This window comes from Selaginella moellendorffii, unplaced genomic scaffold (genome assembly GCF_000143415.4).
Source record: "Selaginella moellendorffii unplaced genomic scaffold, v1.0 SELMOscaffold_304, whole genome shotgun sequence".
Classification (NCBI taxonomy): domain Eukaryota; kingdom Viridiplantae; phylum Streptophyta; class Lycopodiopsida; order Selaginellales; family Selaginellaceae; genus Selaginella; species Selaginella moellendorffii.
This window is the reverse complement of record NW_003314562.1, coordinates 1-5,000: the sequence shown is the minus strand read 5'-3', so window position 1 is coordinate 5,000 and position 5,000 is coordinate 1. Positions and strand designations below refer to the sequence as shown.

At 56.2% G+C, this 5,000-nt stretch overlaps 1 non-coding gene across 1 annotated transcript; it reads left to right on the top strand.

The window, feature by feature from the left end:
• Nucleotides 1–1,692: 1,692 nt before the first annotated feature.
• On the top strand, nt 1,693–1,811 carry LOC112343907. Its single transcript, XR_002991461.1, has one exon. It is a non-coding gene; the product is annotated as a 5S ribosomal RNA (ribosomal RNA).
• Nucleotides 1,812–5,000: the final 3,189 nt, after the last annotated feature.

The window sequence follows — 5,000 nt, the reverse complement described above, 5'->3', positions numbered from 1 at the left end:
GGAAGGATAGTGGGGGATGCGAGTGTTGGGCAGCCGAGGTCAGACCTCGGGTGCCCGGCTCCACACCCCCAGCTAGACTTCCAGTGCATGTGCGGGCTGCTGCTGGGCTCCTCCCCGCGTGCACCATGTCGGGGTCGGACTCGGGCTCCATCTCGGACTCGGGTTCCGGCTCGGACATGGACACGTGGGGGTGAAAGCCCAAAGCGCTTGTCTCCCTGGGGCGTGGTAGGCTGCGAGCTCTGGAAGGATAGTGGGGGATGGGAGTGTGGGCAGCCGAGGTCAGACCTCGGGTGCCCGGCTCCACACCCCCTGCTGGACTTCCAGGGCACGTGCGGGCTCCTGCCTGCTTGGACTTGGGCTTGAAGTCAGGCTCGAGCACGTACTCGGGCTTTTGCTCGGGCTCGCGTTTGGACTTGGCTCCTGCTCACGCTCAAGCTTGAACTCGGACTGGGACAAATAGCCAAAAGCTGTTGTCCCAGAAAGAGGAGGGACTTTCTTACCTGTAGGATGATGGGTGGGGAGTGGAGGCTCTCGGGCAGCTGGGGTTGAACTGCGGCTGCCCAGCTCTGCTTCCCATACAAACGAGAGTTGGCTCGCTTGCCAGGGTCACGTCGTGGCGCTTCGATGGCTCCCCTTGTGTGCCTCACCTTGTGGGCTTCCCGTGCCCACCGGCCGAAGGAAACGGTGCTCAGCTGCTCTGGTGGCAAGCACGTGCAGCATCCGTCCAGGTGTTACCCGATCGGCGATCCAGACGCGGAACTCCCGACGTGGAATGCCTGGGCAGTGTCGCATGTGTGAGTGCTCGTGGCCTTTGGCCGGTGGCGTGGGGGGGGCCTCCCCAGTATTGATGGGGGGTGGGGTTGTGCAAGGGTTCTCGGCTGCGGAGAGCCTCGGCGTGGCTTCCCTGGCACCCACTCCAGCGTTTGGCAGAGTCGTGCTGTGCGGTCCATGGGCATGGCCTTGGGACCACATCCGCACGCCTGTCGGGCGAGGGGGAGGGAGGCAGCAGTGTGGTCCTCCGGGCTTCCAAGGGAGGCGAGCCTCGGGGGTGGCACGGCTGCTTGGCAAGGGCCAGCGTCACGCGGCGGGAAAGGGGAGGGGCCCCCACCTGCCGTGCGACGGAGGGAGGAAGGGGGGAGGACTCTCCCGGGCCCAAACCGCGCGGAGAAGCCTCAGCCTGCGTGCGTGTGAGGGAGGGGGGGAAGGCCCTGCCCGCCTGCCACGTGGCACGAAAGGCGGGGGGAGGGGAAAAAAAAGTGGCCCGGAATGTCTGGGGCCCAAAACGCGCGATTTTTCGCGAAAAGTTGGGAAGGTACCACGTGTTCCGCGGGCTTTTTTTGGGGCCCAAAACGCGCGATTTTCACGAAAAGTTGGGGAGGTACCCCGCATTTCGCGGGGCGCGTTTTGGGGCCCAAAACGCGCGATTTTTCGCGAAAAGTTGGGAAGGTACCATGTGTTCCGCGGGCTTTTTTGGGCCCAAAACGCGTGATTTTCACGAAAAGTTGGGGAGGTACCCCGCATTTCGCAGCGTGCATTTTGGGGCCCAAAACACGGTCTTCGTGAATTGTTGGGGAGGTACCACACGTCCCGCAGGTTTTTTGGCACCCAAAAAGAACACGGGATTGTGGAGGTACACTGCAGCTTTGGATCAGCTGCCCCACTATAAGAGTAGGGGGAGTGTGAAATATTTCAGAGTGGGTTCAAACCGTGACTATGGCACTGGATCCCATCAGACCTCCAAAGTTAAGCGTCCCTGGGCTTGAATAGTACTGGGCTGGGTGACCACCCGGGAAGTCCAAGTGACCCCCTCTTTTTTTTTTCCTTACAAGTCATTTATTTTTGTAAGATCACTGTTTTAATATATAAACTTTGAGTATTTTTCCATAGCATATAAGTGTATGGTCTTTAAATACTACTTACAATTGTGAATGTAAGGTGTATTTGCCAAATTGTGTCGTTAGCTAGTTATTAACTAGGATATAAGTTAGAAATAATGTGTTGGTGATTGTCACCACGTGGCATGGCAAGCAAGTCCAAACATATGTGTGTCACGTGGCATACAAGGTCAAGGACACTAAACTCTAACTATGAGAACAAGCCAAAGGGCATGCCACGTGTCAATGTGACACATTGAAAACCATAAAACTCAGAACAAACCAAAGCACATGCCACGTGTCAATGTGGCACACATTGAAAACCATAAAACTCTATGAGAACAAACCAAAGGGCATGCCACGTGTCAATGTGGCACACATTGAAAACAATAAAACTCTATGAGATCAAACCAAAGACCATGCCACGTGTCAAAATAAAACTCGGATATATCCAGGGCTAGACACATCCAGGGCCGGACATGTCGGGGGCCCGACATATCGGGTGCCCGACATATCGGGTGCCCGACATGTCCGGGGCCAGACATGTCCGGGCCCGGATATATCCGGGGCCTGACATGTCCGGGTGCCCGACATGTCCGGGGCCGGACATGTCCGGGCCCGGATATATCCGGGGCCCGACATGTCCAGGGCCGGACATATTGGGGCCCGGATATATCCGGGGCCCGACATATCGGGTGCCTGACATGTCCGGGGCCAGACATGTCCGGGCCCGGATATATCCGGGGCCTGACATGTCCGGGTGCCCGACATGTCCGGGGCCGGACATGTCCGGGCCCGGATATATCCGGGGCCCGACATGTCCAGGGCCGGACATATTGGGGCCCGGATATATCCGGGGCCCGACATGTCTGGGGCCCGACATATCGGGTGCCTGACATGTCCAGGGCCAGACATGTCCGGGCCCGGATATATCCAGGGCCTGACATGTCCGGGGCCGGACATGTCCGGGGCCCGATATCTCTGGGTGCCCGACATGTCCGGGGCCCGACATATCGGGTGCCCGACATGTCCGGGGCCCGGATATATCTGGGGCCCGACATGTCTGGGGACCCACATATCTGGGCACAGACATGTCCGGGGCCTAAGGTATGCCAAGGGTTTGCCACGTGGCATCCATAGGTACCACCTCTCCAAGGGTTTGTCACGTGGCATGCAACCTCCAAGATGCACCTTTCCAAAGGTTTGCCACGTGGCATGCAACCTCCAAGATGCACCTTTCCAAGGGTTTACCACGTGGCATCCATAGGTACCACCTCTCCAAGGGTTTGTCACATGGCATGCAACCTCGAAGATGCCATCTTTCCAAGGGTTTGCCATGTGGCATCCATAGGTACCACCTCTCCAAGGGTTTACCACGTGGCATGCAACCTCCAAGATGCCACCTCTCCAAGGGTTTGGCACGTGGCATGCTATAAGTACATAAAAGTATGCCACGTGGCATGCCACCTCATCCAAACCATCCGTCTGAATGCCACCTTCTAAAAGGTATAGCTCATGGCATATAAATTGCTCAAAATGTATGCCACGTGGCAAACCCTACCCTACCCTAAACCCTAAACCCTACGCTTGCACATGGCATAGTGTTGCGTTCCATACATTGAGCCAGTGTGCCATCTTTAGAGCACGTGGAATAACACGTGGCGATATAAGTTACTACGAAAAAAAACAACTCAAAAACATCCAACTTTAGCCGAAATATGAGTTGGCAACACTACATTTACTACCATGACACCAAGCTCGAAATATGTCACGTGACTCTTACGTTGAAAAACCACTAAAAACGGCACATGTTACATGGCATGAACAGTGTGCCACGTGTCATCCGCTCCTAGGAGTCGTCTCGTGACACTCGGAAAAAAAAAGTAAGAAAAAATGACCACTTTTTCATTGTTGATGTTGCAGAAGTCGCAGCACTTCCAGATTCTAAGCCCGAACACTAATACATGCTGTGGGGTGAAAGCCCAAAGCGTGTGTCTCCCAGGGGGGGGGGGCTGTGGGGGGTTCCAAAAGTATAGTAGGGATAGTGTGGGTGTTGGAGGTCGGGTAGCCGAGGTGGAGTCCGAGTTGAACTCGGAGTCCGAGTCCGGGTCCGAATCCGGGCGAGCGAGTGCTCTTCACGTGGTATACTGCGTGCGGGGCGAGCTCAAAGTGGGCTTTGGCTTCTGGCTTTGGCTCGTGGCTCTGCTTTTGCTACCTGCAACATCACACTCCCTGCTCGCCACCACAATGCGCATTGGGACGGGTCCTGGTGAAAGCCGGGAGACTCGGATCTTTGCGTGCGGTGGTGGTGGGCTGGCTGGCAGTTAATCCTCCTGATGTGGGGTGGTGTGTGCCTTTGGTAGAGGGCTGCACACCTATTGCTGTGGTGCAACACATGTGCTTGTGACGGGTCCTGGCCAATGCTCCGGCAGAACCGGGAGACTCGGACGACCAACATGTGTGGTGCGCCACAGCTCGGGCTAGCCTCTCGCTTTTGTGTGTGTTTTGGGGCAGTGGGGTGTTCGCACCCCCTCCCAAGCACACACCCCTTGCTGTGCTGTAACCGTTGAGTCCGGATCCGGGCGGGCAAAATTCCCTCGTGTTTGAACGTGGGTGAGCTCAGTCGCATGGGGGCTTAGCTGGTGCTTCACAGCCGGGGAAGTGATGCTCTAGACATCTACCCTTTTGTGAAAAATGCATGTGATGGGGGAGCAAGAAGTCATATGCTCTGTGCTATTGAGCGACCTTTTGGAATCTCGGGCAGGGGATGTATTTCTACCTGGCGAAAGGATCGGTCGCTCCATAGCACAAGAGCATGTAACTTCTTGCTCCCTCCCGTCACATGCATTTTTAACAAAGGTTTGCTCCTCTTGTTGTGTCCTTGATGGGTGATGGCTCCACTTACATGTGATGCTGAATGAACTGATGTTCCTGGTGTGACCACCAAGTCCGGATCCGGGCGGGCAATTCCCTTGTCTTGAACTTGGGTGAGCTCAGTCGCATGGGGGCTTGGTGGGGAGCTGGGTTCTGAGGTGATTGACGCAAAACACGTATGTGCCTGCATGCCCTTTGCCCCGCACACTAAGTAAGCATGTGGTGGAGGACATATGCTCCGTGGCACACGGA